This window comes from Hydractinia symbiolongicarpus, chromosome 10 (genome assembly GCF_029227915.1).
Source record: "Hydractinia symbiolongicarpus strain clone_291-10 chromosome 10, HSymV2.1, whole genome shotgun sequence".
In the NCBI taxonomy this organism is placed as follows: domain Eukaryota; kingdom Metazoa; phylum Cnidaria; class Hydrozoa; order Anthoathecata; family Hydractiniidae; genus Hydractinia; species Hydractinia symbiolongicarpus.
This window is the reverse complement of record NC_079884.1, coordinates 28,707,159-28,729,767: the sequence shown is the minus strand read 5'-3', so window position 1 is coordinate 28,729,767 and position 22,609 is coordinate 28,707,159.

Here is a 22,609-nt window from a genome sequence, read left to right as displayed (position 1 = left end):
CACTGTTAAAAGCGATGCAACCTAGTAATATCCGAATACTATCGCTAAATACATGTTGGTACGAATATGTGACGCAACCGTTGTAACTCAAACAGATTTATACCGCTAGAAAGTCAATGAAATGTAGTCTTTGGAACTGTTCCTATTTATTCAGCGCATGCTAACGGCCAGGATTGGTCCCACAGTAAGAAAAGACTTATTTATCTAAATTTTTAAATAAAGCGCTACCACAGAGCCTAATGTAATCGATGAATTCCGGCAATAATGACAAATTAAGAAGAATGTTAATTCTTGGAGATCAATTGGCTCATTTATCACATTTATAAGGTCACAGTCCAGAATCAGTTCTATTAATTCCCACATTCAATCAATTCACTGTTAAATGCAATACAACTTAGTAATATCCGAATACTATCGCTAAATACATGTTGGTACGAATATGTGACGCAACCGTTGTAACTCAAACGGATTTATACCGCTAGAAAGTCAATGAAATGTAGTCTTTGGAACTGTTCCTATTTATTCAGCGCGTGCTAACGGCCAGGATTGGTCCCACAGTAAGAAAAGACTTATTTATCTAAATTTTTAAATAAAGCGCTACCACAGAGCCTAATGTAATCGATGAATTCCGGCAATAATGACAAATTAAGAAGAATGTTATTCCTTGGAGATCAATTAGCTCATTTATCACATTTATAAGGTCACAGTCCAGAATCAGTTCTATTAATTCCCACATTCAATCAATTCACTGTTAAATGCAATACAACTTAGTAATATCGGAAGAAAATCACTAAATACATATTGGTACGAATATGTGACGCAACCGTTGTAACTCAAACGGATTGACACCGCTAGAAAGTAAATGAAATGTAGTTTTTGAAACAGTCTCTATTTCTTCAGCGGTAGCTAACGGCTAGGATTGCTTCCACAGTAAAAAATGACTTGCTTATCTTAATTTTTTAATAAAGCGCTACCACAGTGCCTAATTTAATCGTTGAATTCCAGCAATCATTTCAAATTAAGAAGAATGTTATTACTTGGAGACCAATTGGCTCATTTATCACATTTGTAAGGTCACATTCCAGAATCAGATCAATTAATTCCCACAATCAATCGTTTCACTGTTAAAAGCAATACAACTTAGTAATATCGGAAAAAAATCACTAAATACATGTTGGTACGAATATGTGACGCAACCGTTGTAACTCAAACGGATTGACACCGTTAGAAAATAAATGAAATGTAGTTTTTGAACCTGTCTCTATATCGTCAGCGCGAACTAACGGCTAGGATTGGTCCCACAGTAAAAAATGACTTATTTATCTTAATTTTTTAATAAAACGCTTCCACGGCGCCCAGTGTAATCGCTGAGTTCAAGAAATCTTGTCAAATTAAGAAGAATGTTAGTTCTTGTAGTCAAATTGGCTCATTTATCACATTTATAATGTCAAATTCCACAATCAGTTCAATTAAGTCCCACTGTCAAACGTTTAACAGTTAACAGCGATGCAACCTAGTAATATCCGAATACTATCGCTAAATACATGTTGGTACGAATATGTGACGCAACCGTTGTAACTCAAACGGATTTATGCCGCTAGAAAGTCAATGAAATGTAGTCTTTGGAACAGATCCTATTTATTCAGCGCGTGTTATTTCTTGTAGTCAAACCGGCTCATTTATCACATTTATAAGGTCAAAGTCCAAAATCAGTTCAATTATGTCCCACATTCAAGCGTTTTACTGTTAAAAGCGATGCAACTTAGTAATATCCGAATACTATCGCTAAATACATGTTGGTACGAATATGTGACGCAACCGTTGTAACTCAAACGGATTTATACCGCTAGAAAGTCAATGAAATGTAGTCTTTGGAACTGTTCCTATTTATTCAGCGCGTTCTAACGGCCAGGATTGGTCCCACAGTTAGAAAAGACTTGTTTATCTAAATTTTTAAATAAAGCACTACCACAGAGCCTAATGTAATCGCTGAATTCCGCCAATCATGACAAATTAAGAAAAATGTTATTTCTTGGAGACCAATTGGCTCATTTATCACATTTATAAGGTCACAGTCCAGAATCAGTTCTATTAATTCCCACAGTCAATCAATTCACTGTTAAAAGCAATACATTTTAGTAATATCGGAAGAAAATCACTAAATACATGTTGGCACGAATATGTGACGCTACAGTTGTAACTCAAACGGATTGACACCGTTAAAAAGTCAATGAAATGTAGTTTTTGAAACTGTCTCTACTTCTTCAGCGCGAGCTAACGACTAGGATTTGTCCCACAGAAAAAAATGACTTATTTATCTTATTTCTTTAATAAAGCGCTACCACAGCGCCCAGTGTAATCGCTGAGTTCCAGCAATCATCTCAAATTAAGAAGCATGTTACTTCTTGTAGTCAAACTGCCTCATTTATCACATTTATAAGGTCAAAGTCCAAAATCAGTTCAATTAAGTCCCACAGTCAAACGTTTCACTGTTAAAAGCGATGCAACCTAGTAATATCCGAATACTTTCGCTAAATACATGTTGGTACGAATATGTGACGCAACCGTTGTAACTCAAACGGATTTATACCGCTAGAAAGTAAATGAAATGTAGTCTTTGTAACTGTTCCTATTTATTCAGCGCGTGCTAACGGCCAGGATTGGTCCCACAGTAAGGAAAGACTTATTTATCTAAATTTTTAAATAAAACGCTACCACCGAGGCTAATATAATCCCTGAATTCCAGCAATCATGTCAAATTAAGAAGAATGTAATTCGTTGGAGACCAATTGGCTCATTTATCACATTTATAAGGTCACATTCCAGAATCAGTTCAATTAAATCCCACAGTCATTCGTTTCACTGTTAAAAGCAATACAACTTAGTAATATCGGAAGAAAACCACTAAATACATGTTGGTACGAATATGTGACGCAACCGTTGTAACTCAAACGGATTGACCCCGTTAGAAAGTCAATGAAATGTAGTTTTTGAAACTGTCTGTATTTTTTCAGCGCGTGCTAACGGCCAGGATTGGTCCCACAGTAAGAAAAGTCTTATTTATCTAAATTTTTAAATAAAGCGCTACCACAGAGGCTAATGTAAGGGCTGAATTCCAGCAATCATGTCAAATTAAGAAGAATGTTATTCCTTGGAGACCAATTGGCTCATTTATCACATTTATAAGGTCACAGTCCAGAATCAGTTCAATTAAGTCCCACAGTCAATCGTTTCACTGTTAAAAGCGATACAACTTAGTAATATCGGAAAAAAACACTAAATACATGTTGGTACGAATATGTGACTCAAACGTTGTAACTCAAACAGATTGACACCGTTAGACAATCAATGAAATGTAATTGTTGAAACTGTCTCTACTTCTTCAACGCAAACTAACGGCTAGGATTGGTCCCACAGTAAAAAATGACTTATTTATCTTAGTTTTTAAATAAAGCACTACCACAGCGCCCTGTGTAATCGCTGAGTTCCAGCAATCATGTCGAATTAAGAAGAATGTTATTCCTTGGAGTCCAATTGGCTCATTTATCACATTTATAAGGTCAAAGGCCTGAATCAGTTCAATTAAGTCCCACAGTCAATCGTTTCACTGTTAAAAGCGATACAACATAGTAATATCGAAAAAAAAACACTAAATACATGTTGGTACGAATATGTGACGCAACCGTTGTATCTCAAACGGATTTATGCCGATAGAAAGTCAATGAAATGTAGTCTTTGAAACTGTTCCTATTTATTCAGCGCGTGCTAACGGCCAGGATTGTTCCCACAGTAAGAAAAGACTTATTTATCTAATTTTTTTAATAAAGCGCTACCACAGAGCCTAATGTAATCGCTGAATTCCAGCACTCACGTCAAATTAAGAAGAAAGTTATTTCTTGGAGACCAATTAGCTCATTTATCACATTTATAAAGTCACAGTCCAGAATCAGTTCAATTAATTCCCACGGTCAATCGTTTCACTGTTAAAAGCAATACAACTTAGCAATATTGGAAAAAATCACTAAATACATGTCGGTACGAATGTGTGACGCAACCGTTGTAACTCAAACGTATTATGCCGCTAGAAAGTCAATGAAATGTAGTCTTTGAAACAGATCCTATTTATTCAGCGCGTGCTAACGGCCGGGATTGGTCCCACAGTAAGAAAAGTCTTATTTATCTAAAATTTTAAATAAAGCGCTACAACAGAGCCTAATGTAATCGCTGAATTCCAGAAATCATGTCAAATTAAGAAAAATGTTATTGCTTGGAGACCAATTGGCTCATTTATCACATTTATGAGGTCACAGTCCAGAATCAGCTCAATTAATTCCCACAGTCAATCGTTTCACTGTTAAAAGCAATACAACTTAGTAATATTGGAAAAAATCACTAAATACATGTTGGTACGAATATGTGACGCAACCGTTGCAACTCAAACGGATTGACACCGTTAGAAAGTCAATAAAATGCAGTTTTTACAACTGTCTCCATTTCTTCAGCGCGAACTAACGGCTAGGATTGGTCCCACAGTAAAGAATGACTTATTTATCTTAATTTTTTTAACAAAGCCCTACCACAGCGCCCAGTGTAATCGCTGAGTTCCAGCAATCATGTCAAATTAAGAAGATTGTTATTTCTTGAAATCAAATTGGCTCATTTATCACATTTATAATTTCAAAGTCCAAAATCAGTTCAATTAAGTCCCAAAGTCAAACGTTTCACTGTTAAAAGCGATGAAACATAATAATATCCGAATACTATCGCTAAGTACATGTTGGTACGAATATGTGACGCAACCGTTGTAACTCAAACGTATTATGCCGCTAGAAAGTCAATGAAATGTAGTCTTTGAAACAGATCCTATTTATTCAGCGCGTGCTGACGGCCAGGATTGGTCCCACAGTAAGAAAAGTCTTATTTATCTAAAATTTTAAATAAAGCGCTACAACAGAGCCTAATGTAATCGCTGAATTCCAGCAATCATGTCAAATTAAGAAAAAGGTTATTGCTTGGAGACCAATTGGCTCATTTATCACATTTGTGAGGTCACAGTCCAGAATCAGTTCAATTAATTCCCACAGTCAATCGTTTCACTGTTAAAAGCAATACAACTTAGTAATATTGGAAAAAATCACTAAATACATGTTGGTACGAATATGTGACGCAACCGTTGTAACTCAAACGGATTGACACCGTTAGAAAGTCAATGAAATGCAGTTTTTACAACTGTCTCCATTTCTTCAGCGCGAACTAACGGCTAGGATTGGTCCCACAGTAAAGAATGACTTATTTATCTTAATTTTTTTAACAAAGCCCTACCACAGCGCCCAGTGTAATCGCTGAGTTCCAGCAATCATGTCAAATTAAGAAGATTGTTATTTCTTGAAATCAAATTGGCTCATTTATCACATTTATAATGTCAAAGTCCAAAATCAGTTCAATTAAGTCCCACAGTCAAACGTTTCACTGTTAAAAGCGATGAAACATAGCAATATCCGAATACTATCGCTAAGTACATGTTGGTACGAATATGTGACGCAACCGTTGTAACTCAAACGTATTATGCCACTAGAAAGTCAATGAAATGTAGTCTTTGAAACAGATCCTATTCATTCAGCGCGTGCTAACGGCCAGGATTGGTCCCACAGTAAGAAATGTCTTATTTATCTAAAATTTTAAATAAAGCGCTACAACAGAGCCTAATGTAATCGCTGAATTCCAGCAATCATGTCAAATTAAGAAGAATGTTATTGCTTGGAGACCAATTGGCTCATTTATCACATTAATGAAGTCACAGTCCAGAATCAGTTCAAGTAATTCCCACAGTCAATCGTTTTACTGTTAAAAGCAATACAACTTAGTAATATCGGAAGAAAATCACTAAATACATTTTGGTACGAATATGTAACGCAACCGTTGTAACTCAAACGGATTGACAGCGTTAGAAAGTCAATGAAATTTAGTTTTTGATACAGTCTCTATTTTTTCAATGCGCAATAACGGCTAGGATTGGTCCCACAGTAAAAAATGACTTATTTATCTGAATTTTTTAATAAAGCGCCACCATAGCGCCCAGTGTAATCGCTGAGTTCTAGCTATCATGCCAAATTAAGAAGAATGTTATTCTTTGGATACCAATTAGCTCATTTATCACATTTATAACGTCAAAGTCTAAAATCAGTTCAATTATGTCCCACAGTCAAACGTTTCACTGTTAAAAGCGATGAAACATAGTAATATCCGAATACTATCGCTAAGTACATGTTGGTACGAATATGTGACGCAACCGTTGTAACTCAAACGGATTGACACCGTTAGAAAGTCAATGAAATGCAGTTTTTACAACTGTCTCCATTTCTTCAGCGCGAACTAACGGCTAGGATTGGTCCCACAGTAAAGAATGACTTATTTATCTTAATTTTTTTAACAAAGCCCTACCACAGCGCCCAGTGTAATCGCTGAGTTCCAGCAATCATGTCAAATTAAGAAGATTGTTATTTCTTGAAATCAAATTGGCTCATTTATCACATTTATAATGTCAAAGTCCAAAATCAGTTCAATTAAGTCCCACAGTCAAACGTTTCACTGTTAAAAGCGATGAAACATAGCAATATCCGAATACTATCGCTAAGTACATGTTGGTACGAATATGTGACGCAACCGTTGTAACTCAAACGGATTTATGCCGCTAGAAAATCAATAAAATGTAGTTTTTGATACAGTCTCTATTTCTTCAATGCGCAATAACGGCTAGGATTGGTCCCACGGTAAAAAATGACTTATTTATCTGAATTTTTTAATAAAGCGCCACCATAGCGCCCAGTGTAATCGCTGAGTTCCAGCAATCATGTCAAATTAAGAAGAATGTTATTTCTTGTAGTCAAACTGGCTCATTTATCACATTTATAAGGTCAAAGTCCAAAATCAGTTCAATTATGTCCCACAGTCAAACGTTTCACTGTTAAAATCGATGCAAACTAGTAATATCCGAATACTATCGCTAAATACATGTTGTTTTAAATATGTGACGCAACCGTTGTAACTCAAACGGATTTATACCGCTACAAAGTCAATGAAATGTAGTTTTTGAAACTGTTCCTATTTATTCAGCGCGTACTAACGGCCAGGATTGGTCCCACAGTAAGAAAAGACTTATTTATCTAAACTTTTTAATAAAGCGCTACCACAGAGCCTAATGTCATCGCTGAATTCCAGCACTCACGTCAAATTAAGAAGAAAGTTATTCCTTGGAGACCAATTGGCTCATTTATCACATTTATAAAGTCACAGTCCAGAATCAGTTCAATTAATTCCCACAGTCAATCGTTTCACTGTTAAAAGCAATACAACTTAGTAATATTGGAAAAAATCAATAAATACATGTTGGTACGAATATGTGACGCAACCGTTGTAATTTAAACGGATTGACACCGTTAGAAAGTCAATGAAATGCAGTTTTTGAAACTGTCTCCATTTCTTCAGCGCGAAGTAACGGCTAGGATTGGTCCCACAGTAAAGAATGACTTATTTATCTTAATGGTTTTAACAAATCGCTACCACAGCGCCCAGTGTAATCTCTGAGTTCCAGCAATCATGTCAAATTAAGAAGACTGTTATTTCTTGTAGTCAAATTGGCTCATTTATCACATTTATAATGTCAAAGTCCAAAATCAGTTCAATTAAGTGCCACAGTCAAACGTTTTACTGTTAAAAGCGATGCAACATAGTAATATCCGAATACTATCGCTAAATACATGTTGGTACGAATATGTGACGCAACCGTTGTAACTCAAACGTATTATGCTGCTAGAAAGTCAATGAAATGTAGTCTTTGAAACAGATCCTATTTATTCAGCGCGTGCTAACGGCCAGGTTTGGTCCCACAGTAAGAAAAGTCTTATTTATCTAAAATTTTAAATAAAGCGCAACAACAGAGACTAATGTAATCGCTGAATTCCAGCAATCATGTCAAATTAAGAAGAATGTTATTGCTTGGAGACCAATTGGCTCATTTATCACATTTATGAGGTCACAGTCCAGAATTAGTTCAATTAATTCCCACAGTCAATCGTTTCACTGTTAAAAGCAATATAACTTAGTAATATTGGTAGAAAATCACTAAATACATGTTGGTACGAATATGTGACGCAACCGTTGTAACTCAAACGGATTTATGCCGATAGAAAGTCAATAAAATGTAGTTTTTGATACAGTCTCTATTTCTTCAATGCGCAATAACGGCTAGGATTGGTCCCACAGTAAAAAATGACTTATTTATCTGAATTTTTCAATAAAGCGCCAACATAGCGCCCAGTGTAATCGCTGAGTTCCAGCAATCATGTCAAATTAAGAAGAATGTTATTTCTTGTAGTCAAACTGGCTCATTTATCACATTTATAAGGTCAAAGTCCATAATCAGTTCAATTATGTCCCACAGTCAAACGTTTCACTGTTGAAATCGATGCAACCTAGTAATATCCGAATACTATCGATAAATACATGTTGTTTTAAATATGTGACGCAACCGTTGTAACTCAAACGGATTTATACCGCTACAAAGTCAATGAAATGTAGTCTTTGAAACTGTTCCTATTTATTCAGCGCGTGCTAACGGCCAGGATTGGTCCCACAGTAAGAAAAGACTAATTTATCTAAACTTTTTTATAAAGCGCTACCACAGAGCCTAATGTAATCGCTGAATTCCAGCACTCACGTCAAATTAAGAAGAAAGTTATTCCTTGGAGACCAATTGGCTCATTTATCACATTTATGAGGTCACAGTCCAGAATCAGTTCAATTAATTCCCACAGTCAATCGTTTCACTGTTAAAGGGAATACAACTTAGTAATATTGGAAGAAAATCACAAAATACATGTTGGTACGAATATGTGATGCAACCGTTGTAACTCAAACGGATTGACACCGTTAGAAAGTCAATGAAATGCAGTTTTTACAACTGTCTCCATTTCTTCAGCACGAACTAACGGCTAGGATTGGTCCCACAGTAAAGAATGACTTATTTATCTTAATTTTTTTAACAAAGCACTACCACAGCGCCCAGTGTAATCGCTGAGTTCCAGCAATCATGTCCAATTAAGAAGATTGTTATTTCTTGAAGTCAAATTGGCTCATTTATCACATTTATAATGTCAAAGTCCAAAATCAGTTCAATTAAGTCCCACAGTCAAACGTTTCACTGTTAAAAGCGATGAAACATAGTAATATCCGAATAATATCGCTAAGTACATGTTGGTACGAATATGTGACGCAACCGTTGTAACTCAAACGGATTTATACCGCTAGAAAGTCAATGAAATGTAGTCTTTGGAGCTGTTCCTATTTATTCAGCGCGTGCTAACGGCCAGGATTGGTCCCACAGTAAGCAAAGACTTATTTATCTAAACTTTTTAATAAAGCGCTACCACAGTGCCTAATGTAATCGCTGAATTCCAGCACTCACGTCAAATTAAGAAGAAAGTTATTCCTTGGAGACCAATTGGCTCATTTATCACATTTATAAAGTCACAGTCCAGAATCAGTTCAATTAATTCCCACAGTCAATCGTGTCACTGTTAAAAGCAATACAACTTAGTAATATTGGAAAAAATCAATAAATACATGTTGGTACGAATATGTGACGCAACCGTTGTAACTCAAACGTATTATGCCGCTAGAAAGTCAATGAAATGTAGTCTTTGAAACAGATCCTATTTATTCAGCGCGTGCTAACGGCCAGGTTTGGTCCCACAGTAAGAAAAGTCTTATTTATCTAAAATTTTAAATAAAGCGCAACAACAGAGCCTAATGTAATCGCTGAATTCCAGCAATCATGTCAAATTAAGAAACAGATCCTATTTATTCAGCGCGTGCTAACGGCCAGGTTTGGTCCCACAGTAAGAAAAGTCTTATTTATCTAAAATTTTAAATAAAGCGCAACAACAGAGCCTAATGTAATCGCTGAATTCCAGCAATCATGTCAAATTAAGAGGAATGTTATTGCTTGGAGACCAATTGGCTCATTTATCACATTTATGAGGTCACAGTCCAGAATCAGTTCAATTAATTCCCACAGTCAATCGTTTCACTGTTAAAAGCAATATAACTTAGTAATATTGGAAGAAAATCACTAAATAGATGTTGGTACGAATATGTGACGCAACCGTTGTAACTCAAACGGATTTATGCCGATAGAAAGTCAATAAAATGTAGTTTTTGATACAGTCTCTATTTCTTCAATGTGCAATAACGGCTAGGATTGGTCCCACAGTAAAAAATGACTTATTTATCTGAATTGTTCAATAAAGCGCCAACATAGCGCCCAGTGTAATCGCTGAGTTCCAGCAATCATGTCAAATTAAGAAGAATGTTATTTCTTGTAGTCAAACTGGCTCATTTATCACATTTATAAGGTCAAAGTCCATAATCAGTTCAATTATGTCCCACAGTCAAACGTTTCACTGTTGAAATCGATGCAAACTAGTAATATCCGAATACTATCGATAAATACATGTTGTTTTAAATATGTGACGCAACCGTTGTAACTCAAACGTATTATGCCGCTAGAAAGTCAATGAAATGTAGTCTTTGAAACAGATCCTATTTATTCAGCGCGTGCTAACGGCCAGGTTTGGTCCCACAGTAAGAAAAGTCTTATTTATCTAAAATTTTAAATAAAGCGCAACAACAGAGCCTAATGTAATCGCTGAATTCCAGCAATCATGTCAAATTAAGAAACAGATCCTATTTATTCAGCGCGTGCTAACGGCCAGGATTGGTCCCACAGTAAGAAAAGACTAATTTATCTAAACTTTTTAATAAAGCGCTACCACAGAGCCTAATGTAATCGCTGAATTCCAGCACTCACGTCAAATTAAGAATAAAGTTATTCCTTGGAGACCAATTGGCTCATTTATCACATTTATGAGGTCACAGTCCAGAATCAGTTCAATTAATTCCCACAGTCAATCGTTTCACTGTTAAAGGGAATACAACTTAGTAATATTGGAAGAAAATCACAAAATACATGTTGGTACGAATATGTGACGCAACCGTTGTAACTCAAACAGATTTATGCCGCTAGAAAGTCAATGAAATGTAGTTTTTGAAACAGTCTCTATTTCTTCAAGGCGCGATAAGGGCTAGGATTTGTCCCACAGTAAAAAATGACTTATTTATCTGAAATTTTTAATAAAGCGCTACCATTGCGCCCAGTGTAATCGCTAAGTTCCAGCAATCATGTCAAATTAAGAAGAATGTTATTTCTTGTAGTCAAACTGGCTCATTTATCACATTTATAAGGTCAAAGTCCATAATCAGTTCAATTATGTCCCACAGTCAATCGTTTCACTGTTAAAAGCAATACAACTTAGTAATATTGGAAAAAATCAATAAATACATGTTGGTACGAAAATGTGACGCAACCGTTGTAATTTAAACGGATTGACACCGTTAGAAAGTCAATGAAATGCAGTTTTTGAAACTGTCTCCATTTCTTCAGCGCGAACTAACGGCTAGGATTGGTCCCACAGTAAAGAATGACTTATTTATCTTAATTTTTTAAACAAATCGCTACCACAGCGCCCAGTGTAATCGCTGAGTTCCAGCAATCATGTCAAATTAAGAAGACTGTTATTTGTTGTAGTCAAATTGGCTCATTTATCACATTTATAATGTCAAAGTCCAAAATCAGTTCAATTAAGTCCCACAGTAAAACGTTTCACTGTTAAAAGCGATGAAACATAGTAATACCCGAATACTACCGCTAAATACATGTTGGTACGATTATGTGACGCAACCGTTGTAACTCAAACGAATTTATGCCGATAGAAAGTCAATAAAATGTAGTTTTTGATACAGTCTCTATTTCTTCAATGCGCAATAACGGCTAGGATTGGTCCCACAGTAAAAAATGACTTATTTATCTGAATTTTCCAATAAAGCGCCAACATAGCGCCCAGTGTAATCGCTGAGTTCCAGCAATCATGTCAAATTAAGAAGAATGTTATTTCTTGTAGTCAAACTGGCTCATTTATCACATTTATAAGGTCAAAGTCCATAATCAGTTCAATTATGTCCCACAGTCAAACGTTTCACTGTTGAAATCGATGCAAACTAGTAATATCCGAATACTATCGATAAATACATGTTGTTTTAAATATGTGACGCAACCGTTGTAACTCAAATGCATTTATACCACTACAAAGTCAATGAAATGTAGTCTTTGAAACTGTTCCTATTTATTCAGCGCGTGCTAACGGCCAGGATTGGTCCCGCAGTAAGAAAATACTAATTTATCTAAACTTTTAATAAAGCGCTACCACAGAGCCTAATGTAATCGCTGAATTCCAGCACTCACGTCAAATTAAGAAGAAAGTTATTCCTTGGAGACCAATTGGCTCATTTATCACATTTATGAGGTCACAGTCCAGAATCAGTTCAATTAATTCCCAAGTCAATCGTTTCACTGTTAAAGGAAATACAACTTCGTAAAATTGGAAGAAAATCACTAAATACATGTTGGTACGAATATGTGACGCAACCGTTCTAACTCAAACGGATTTATGCCGATAGAAAGTCAATAAAATGTAGTTTTTGATACAGTCTCTATTTCTTCAATGCGCAATAACGGCTAGGATTGGTCCCACATTAAAAAATGACTTATTTATCTGAATTTTTCAATAAAGCGCCAACATAGCGTCCAGTGTAATCGCTGAGTTCCAGCAATCATGTCAAATTAAGAAGAATGTTATTTCTTGTAGTTAAACTGGCTCATTTATCACATTTATAAGGTCAAAGTCCAAAATCAGTTCAATTATGTCCCACAGTCAAACGTTTCACTGTTGAAATCGATGCAAACTAGTAATATCCGAATACTATCGCTAACTACATGTTGGTATGAATATGTGACGCAACCGTTGTAACTCAAACGGATTTATACCGCTAGAAAGTCAATGAAATGTAGTCTTTGAAACTGTTCCTATTTATTAAGCGCGTGCTAACGGCCAGGATTGGTCCCACAGTAAAGAATGACTTATTTATCTTAATTTTTTAATAAAGCGCTACCATAGCGCCCAGTGTAATCGCTGAGTTCCAGCACTCACGTCAAATTAAGAAGAAAGTTATTCCTTGGAGACCAATTGGCTCATTTATCACATTTATAAAGTCACAGTCCAGAATCAGTTCAATTAATTCCCACAGTCAATCGTTTCACTGTTAAAAGGAATACAACTTAGTAATATTGGAAAAAATCAATAAATACATGTTGGTACGAATATGTGACGCAACCGTTGTAATTTAAACGGATTGACACCGTTAGAAAGTCAATGAAATGCAGTTTTTGCAACTGTCTCCATTTTTTCAGCGCGAACTAACGGCTAGGATTGGTCCCACAGTAAAGAATGATTTATTCATCTTAATTTTTTTAACAAATCGCTACCACAGCGCCCAGTGTAATCGCTGAGTTCCAGCAATGCTGTCAAATTAAGAAGACTGTTATTTCTTGTAGTCAAATTGGCTTATTTATCACATTTATAAGGTCAAAGTCCAAAATCAGTTCTATTTATTCCCACAGTCAATCGTTTTACTGTTAAAAGCAATACAACTTAGTAATATTGGAAAAAATCAATAAATACATGTTGGTACGAATATGTGACGCAACCGTTGTAATTTAAACGGATTGACACCGTTAGAAAGTCAATGAAATGCAGTTTTTGCAACTGTCTCTATTTCTTCAATGCGCGATAACGGCTAGGATTGGTCCCACAGTAAAAAATGACTTATTTATTTGAATTTTTTAATAAAGCGCTACCATAGCGCCCAGTGTAATCGCTGAGTTCCAGCAATCATGTCAAATTAAGAAGAATGTTATTTCTTGTTGTCAAACTGGCTCATTTATCACATTTATAAGGTCAAAGTCCAAAATCAGTTCTATTTATTCCCACAGTCAATCGTTTTACTGTTAAAAGCAATACAACTTAGTAATATTGGAAAAAATCACTAAATACATGTTGGTACGAATATGTGACGCAACCGTTGTAACTCAAACGGATTTATAACGCTAAAAAGTCAATGAAATGTAGTCTTTGAAACTGTTCTTATTTATTCAGCGAGTGCTAACGGCCAGGATTGGTCCCACAGTAAGAAAAGTCTTATTTATCTAAAATTTTAAATAAAGCGCTACAACAGAGCCTAATGTAATCGCTGAATTCCAGCAATCATGTCAAATTAAGAAGAATGTTATTGCTTGGAGACCAATTGGCTCATTTATCACATTTATGAGGTCAAAGTCCAAAATCAGTTCAATTAAGTCCCACAGTCAAACGTTTCACTGTTAAAAGCGATGCAACCTAGTAATATCCGAATACTATCGCTAAATACATGTTAGTACGAATATGTGACGCAACCGTTGTAACTGAAACGGATTTATAACGCTAAAAAGTCAATGAAATGTAGTCTTTGAAACTGTTCTTATTTATTCAGCGAGTGCTAACGGCCAGGATTGGTCCCACAGTAAGAAAAGTCTTATTTATCTAAAATTTTAAATAAAGCGCTACAACAGAGCCTAATGTAATCGCTGAATTCCAGCAATCATGTCAAATTAAGAAGAATGTTATTGCTTGGAGACCAATTGGCTCTTTTATCACATTTATGAGGTCACAGTCCAGAATCACTTCAATTAATTCCCACAGTCAATCGTTTCACTGTTAAAAGCAATACAACTTAGTAATACTGAAAGAAAATCACTAAATACATGTTGGTACGAATATGTGAGGGAACCATTGAAACTCAAACGGATTTATGCCGCTAGAAAGTCAATGGAATGTAGTTTTTGAGACAGTCTCTAATTCTTCAATGCGCAATAACGGCTAGGATTGGTCCCACAGTAAAAAATGACTTATTTATTTGAAGTTTTTAATAAAGCGCTACCATAGTGCCCAGTGTAATCGCTGAGTTCCAGCAATCATGTCAAATTAAGAAGAATGTTATTTCTTGTAGTCAAACTGGCTCATTTATCACATTTATAAGGTCAAAGTCCAAAATCAGTTCAATTAAGTCCCACAGTCAAACGTTTCACTGTTAAAAGCGATGCAACCTAGTAATATCCGAATACTATCGCTAAATATATGTTAGTACGAATATGTGACGCAACCGTTGTAACTGAAACGGATTTATAATGCTAAAAAGTCAATGAAATGTAGTCTTTGAAACTGTTCTTATTTATTCAGCGAGTTCTAACGGCCAGGATTGGTCCCACAGTAAGAAAAGTCTTATTTATCTAAAATTTTAAATAAAGCGCTACAACAGAGCCTAATGTAATCGCTGAATTCCAGCAATCATGTCAAATTAAGAAGAATGTTATTGATTGGAGACCAATTGGCTCATTTATCACATTTATGAGGTCAAAGTCCAAAATCAGTTCAATTAAGTCCCACAGTCAAACGTTTCACTGTTAAAAGCGATGCAACCTAGTAATATCCGAATACTATCGGTAAATACATGTTAGTACGAATATGTGACGCAACCGTTGTAACTGAAACGGATTTATAACGCTAAAAAGTCAATGAAATGTAGTCTTTGAAACTGTTCTTATTTATTCAGCGAGTGCTAACGGCCAGGATTGGTCCCACAGTAAGAAAAGTCTTATTTATCTAAAATTTTAAATAAAGCGCTACAACAGAGCCTAATGTAATCGCTGAATTCCAGCAATCATGTCAAATTAAGAAGAATGTTATTGCTTGGAGACCAATTGGCTCTTTTATCACATTTATGAGGTCACAGTCCAGAATCACTTCAATTAATTCCCACAGTCAATCGTTTCACTGTTAAAAGCAATACAACTTAGTAATACTGAAAGAAAATCACTAAATACATGTTGGTACGAATATGTGAGGCAACCATTGAAACTCAAACAGATTTATGCCGCTAGAAAGTCAATGGAATGTAGTTTTTGAGAGAGTCTCTAATTCTTCAATGCACGATAACGGCTAGGATTGGTCCCACAGTAAAAAATGACTTATTTATTTGAATTTTTTAATAAAGCGCTACCATAGCGCCCAGTGTAATCGCTGAGTTCCAGCAATCATGTCAAATTAAGAAGAATGTTCTTTCTTGTAGTCAAACTGGCTCATTTATCACATTTATAAGGTCAAAGTCCAAAACCAGTTCTATTTATTCCCACAGTCAATCGTTTCACTGTTAAAAGCAATACAACTTAGAAATATTGGAAAAAATCACTAAATACATGTTGGTACGAATATGTGACGCAACCGTTGTAACTCAAACGGATTGACACCGTTAGAAAGTCAATGAAATGTAGTTTTTGAAACTGTCTCTATTTCTTCAATGCGCGATAACGGCTAGGATTGGTCCCACAGTAAGAAAAGTCTTATTTATCTAAAATTTTAAATAAAGCGCTACAAAAGAGCCTAATAAAATCGCTGAATTCCAGCAATCATGTCAAATTAAGAAGAATGTTATTGCTTGGAGACCAATTGGCTCATTTATCACATTTATGAGGTCAAAGTCCAAAATCAGTTCAATTAAGTCCCACAGTCAAACGTTTCACTGTTAAAAGCGATGCAACCTAGTAATATCCGAATACTATCGCTAAATACATGTTGGTACGAGTATGTGACGCAACCGTTGTAACTCAAACGGATTTATGCCGCTAAAAAGTCAATGAAATGTAGTCTTTGAAGCAGTTCCTATTTATTCTGCGCGACTTATTTATCTAAGTTTGTAAATAAAGCGCTACGACATAGCCTAATGTAATCGCTGAATTCCAGCAATCATGTCAAATTAAGAAGAATGTTATTCCTTGGAGACCAATTGGCTCATTTATCACAGTTAAAAGGTCACAGTCCAAAATCAGTTCAATTAATTCCCACAGTCAATCGTTTCACTGTTAAAAGCAATACAACTTAGAAATATTGGAAAATATCACTAAATACATGTTGGTACGAATATGTGACGCAACCGTTGTAACTCAAACGGATTGACACCGTTAGAAAGTCAATGAAATGTAGTTTTTGATACTGTCTCTATTTCTTCAGCGCGCGATAACGGCTAGGATTGGTCCCACAGTAAAAAATGACTTACTTAACTTAATTTTGAAATAAAACGCTACCACAGCGCCCAGTGTAATCACTTAGTTCCAGCAATCATGTCAAATTAAGAAGAATGTTATTTCTTGTAGTCAAACTGGCTCATTTATCACATTTATCAGGTCACAGTCCAAAGTTAGTTCAATTAAGTCCCACAGTCAATCGTTTCACTGTTAAAAGCGATGCAACCTAGTAATATCCCAAAAATATCGCTAAATACATGTGGGGACGAGTATGTGACGCAACCGTTGTAACTCAGTTCAATTAAATCCCCCAGTCAAACGTTTCACTGTTAAAAGCGATGCAACCTAGTAATATCCGAATACTATCGCTAAATACATGTTGGTACGAGTATGTGACGCAACCGTTGTAACTCAAACGGATTTATGCCGCTAAAAAGTCAATGAAATGTAGTCTTTGAAGCAGTTCCTATTTATTCTGCGCGACTTATTTATCTAAGTTTGTAAATAAAGCGCTACGACATAGCCTAATGTAATCGCTGAATTCCAGCAATCATGTCAAATTAAGAAGAATGTTATTCCTTGGAGATCAATTGGCTCATTTATCACAGTTAAAAGGTCACAGTCCAAAATCAGTTCAATTAATTCCCACAGTCAATCGTTTCACTGTTAAAAGCAATACAACTTAGAAATATCGGAAGAAAATCACTAAATACATGTTGGTTGAATATGTGACGCAACCGTTGTAACTCAAACAGATTGACACCGTTAGAAAGTCAATGAAATGTAGTTTTTGATACTGTCTCTATTTCTTCAGCGTGCGATAACGGCTAAGATTAGTCCCACAGTAAAAAAATGACATACTTAACTTAATTTTTAAATAAAGCGCTACCACAGCGCCCAGTGTAATCACTGAGTTCCAGCAATCATGTCAAATTAAGAAGAATGTTACTTCTTGTAGTCAAAATGTCTCCTTTATAACATTTATGAGGTCACAGTCCAAAATCAGTTCAATTAATTCCCACAGTCAATCGTTTCACTGTTAAAAGCAATACAACTTAGTAATATCGGAAGAAAATCACCAAATACATGTTGGTACGAATATGTGACGCAACCGTTGTAACTCAAACGGATTGACACCGTTAGAAAGTCAATGAAATGTAGTTTTTGATACTGTCTCTATTTCTTCAGCGCGCGATAACGGCTAGGATTGGTCCCACAGTAAAAAATGACTTACTTAACTTAATTTTTAAATAAAACGCTACCACAGCGCCCAGTGTAATCACTTAGTTCTAGCAATCATGTCAAATTAAGAAGACTGTTATTTCTTGTAGTCAAACTGGCTCATTTATCACCTTTATAAGGTCAAAGTCCAAGAGCAGTTCAATTAAATCCCCCAGTCAAACGTTTCACTGTTAAAAGCGATGCAACCTAGTAATATCCGAATACTATCGCTAAATACATGTTGGTACGAGTATGTGACGCAACCGTTGTAACTCAAACGGATTTATGCCGCTAAAAAGTCAATGAAATGTAGTCTTTGAAGCAGTTCCTATTTATTCTGCGCGACTTATTTATCTAAGTTTGTAAATAAAGCGCTACGACATAGCCTAATGTAATCGCTGAATTCCAGCAATCATGTCAAATTAAGAAGAATGTTATTCCTTGGAGACCAATTGGCTCATTTATCACAGTTAAAAGGTCACAGTCCAAAATCAGTTCAATTAATTCCCACAGTCAATCGTTTCACTGTTAAAAGCAATACAACTTAGAAATATCGGAAGAAAATCACTAAATACATGTTGGTACGAATATGTGACGCAACCGTTGTAACTCAAACGGATTGACACCGTTAGAAAGTCAATGAAATGTAGTTTTTGATACTGTCTCTACTTCTTCAGCGCGCGATAACGGCTAGGATTAGTCCCACAGTAAAAAAATGACATACTTAACTTAATTTTTAAATAAAGCGCTACCACAGCGCCCAGTGTAATCACTGAGTTCCAGCAATCATGTCAAATTAAGAAGAATGTTACTTCTTGTAGTCAAAATGTCTCCTTTATAACATTTATAAGGTCAAAGTCCAAAATCAGTGCAATTAAGTCCCACAGTCAATCGTTGCACTGTTGAAAGCGATACAACTTAGTAATATTGGAAAAAATCACTAAATACATGTTGGTACGAATATGTGACGCAACTGTTGTAACTCAAACGGATTTATAACCCTAAAAAGTCAATGAAGTGTAGTCTTTGAAACTGTTCTTATTTATTCAGCGAGTGCTAACGGCCAGGATTGGTTCCACAGTAAGAAAAGACATATTTATCTAAATTTTTTAATAAAGCGCTACCACAGAGCCTAAGGTAATCGCTGAATTCCAGCATTCACGTGAAATTAAGAAGAAATTTATTCCTTGGAGACCAATTGGCTCATTTATCACATTTATAAAGTCACAGTCCAGAATCAGTTCAATTAATTCCCACAGTCAATCGTTTCACTGTTAAAAGCAATACAACTTAGTAATATTGGAAGAAAATCACTAAATACATGTTGGTACGAATATGTAAGGCAACCGTTAAAACTCAAACGGATTTTTGCCGCTAGAAAGTCAATGAAATGTAGTTTTTGAAACTGTCTCTAATTCTTCAATGCGCGATAACGGCTAGGAATGGACCCACAGTAAAAAATGACTTATTTATCTGAATTTTTTAACAAAGCGCTACCATAGCGCCCAGTGTAATCGCTGAGTTCCAGCAATCATGTCAAATTAAGAAGAATGTTATTTCTTGTAGTCAAACTGGCTCATTTATCACATTTATAAGGTCAAAGTCCAAAATCAGTTCAATTATGTCCCACAGTCAAACGTTTCAATGTTAAAATCGATGCAAACTGGTAATATCCGAATGCTATCGCTAAATACATGTTGGTACGAATATGTGACGCAACCGTTGTAACTCAAACGGATTTATACCGCTAGAATGTCAATGAAATGTAGTCTTTGAAACTGTTCCTATTTATTCAGCGCGTGCTAACGGACAGGATTGGTCCCACAGTAAGAAAAGACTTATTTATCTAAGTTTTTAAATAAAGCGCTACGACAGAGCCTAATATAATCGCTGAATTCCAGCACTCACGTCAAATTAAGAAGAAAGTTATTCCTTCGATACCAATTGGCTCATTTATCACATTTATAAAGTCACAGTCCAGAATCAGTTCAATTAATTCCCACAGTCAATCGTTTCACTGTTAAAAGCAATACAACTTAGAAATATTGGAAAAAATCACTAAATACATGTTGGTACGAATATGTGACGCAACCCTTGTAACTCAAACGGATTGACACCGTTAGAAAGTCAATGAGATGCAGTTTCTGCAACTGTCTCTATTTCTTCAGCGCGAACTAACGGCTAGGATTGGTCCCACAGTAAAGAATGACTTATTTATCTTAATTTTTTTAACAAAGCGCTACCACAGCGCCCAGTGTAATCGCTGAGTTCCAGCAATGATGTCAAATTAAGAAGACTGCTATTTCTTGTAGTCAAATTGGCTCATTTATCACATTTATAATGTTAAAGTCCAAAATCAGTTAAATTAAGTCCCACAGTCAAACGTTTCACTGTTAAAAGCGATGCAACCTAGTAATATCCGAATACTATCGCTAAATACATGTTGGTACGAATATGTGACGCAACCGTTGTAACTCAAACGGATTTATGCCGCTAAAAAGTGAATGAAATGTAGTCTTTGAAACAGTTCCTATTTATTCTGCGCGACTTATTTATCTAAGTTTTTAAATAAAGCGCTACGACATAGCCTAATGTAATCGATGAATTCCGGCAATCATGTCAAATTAAGAAGAATGTTATTCCTTGGAGACCAATTGGCTCATTTATCACATTTATGAGGTCACAGTCCAAAATCAGTTCAATTAATTCCCACAGTCAATCGTTTCACTGTTAAAAGCAATACAACTTAGTAATATCGGAAGAAAATCACTAAATACATGTTGGTACGAATATGTGACGCAACCGTTGTAACTCAAACGGATTGACACCGTTAGAAAGTCAATGAAATGTAGTTTTTGATACTGTCTCTATTTCTTCAGCGCGCGATAACGGCTAGGATTGGTCCCACAGTAAAAAATGACTTACTTAACTTAAATTTTAATTAAAACGCTACCACAGCGCCCAGTGTAATCACTTAGTTCCAGCAATCATGTCAAATTAGGAAGACTGTTATTTCTTGTAGTCAAACTGGCTCATTTATCACCTTTATAAGGTCAAAGTCCAAAATCAGTTCTATTTATTACCACAGTCAATCGTTTCACTGTTAAAAGCTATACAACTTAGTATTATTGGAAGAAAATCACCAAATACATGTTGGTACGAATATGTGACGCAACCGTTGTAACTCAAACGGATTTATACCGCTAGAAAGTCAATGAAATGTAGTCTTTGAAACTGTTCCTATTTATTCAGCACGTGCTAACGGCCAGGATTGGTCCCACAGTAAGAAAAGACTTATTTATTTAAATTTTTTAATAAAGTGCTACCACAGAGCCTAATGTAATCGCTGAATTCCAGCACTCACGTCAAATTAAGAAGAAAGTTATTCCTTGGAGACCAATTGGCTCATTTATCATATTTATAAAGTCACAGTCCAGAATCAGTCCAATTAATTCCCACAATCAATCGTTTCACTGTTAAAAGTAATACAACTTAGTAATATTGGAAAAAATCACTAAATACATGTTGGTACGAATATGTGACGCAACCGTTGTAACTCAAACGGATTGACACCGTTAGAAAGTCAATGAAATGTAGTTTTTGAAACTGTCTCTATTTCTTCAATGCGCGATAACGGCTAGGATTGGTCCCACAGTAAAAAATGACTTATTTATCTGAATTTTTTAATAAAGCGCTACCATAGCGCCCAGTGTAATCGCTGAGTTCCAGCAATCATGTCAAATTAAGAAGAATGTTATTTCTCGGAGTCATACTGGCTCATTTATCACATTCATAAGGTCAAAGTCCAAAATCAGTTCAAATATGTCCCACAGTCAAACGTTTCAATGTTAAAATCGATGCAAACTGGTAATATCCGAATACTATCGCTAAATACATGTTGGTACGAATATGTGACGCAACCGTTGTAACTCAAGCGGATTTATACCGCTAGAATGTCAATGAAATGTAGTCTTTGAAACTGTTCCTATTTATTCAGTGCGTGCTAACGGCCAGGATTGGTCCCACAGTAAGAAAAGACTTATTTATCTAAGTTTTTAAATAAAGCGCTACGACAGAGCCTAATGTAATCGCTGAATTCCAGCACTCACGTCAAATTAAGAAGAAAGTTATTCCTTGGATACCAATTGGCTCATTTATGACATTTATAAAGTCACAGTCCAGAATCAGTTTAATTAATTCCCACAGTCAATCGTTTCACTGTTAAAAGCAATACAACTTAGTAATATTGGAAAAAATCACTAAATACATGTTGGTACGAATATGTGACGCAACCGTTGTAACTCTAACGGATTGACACCG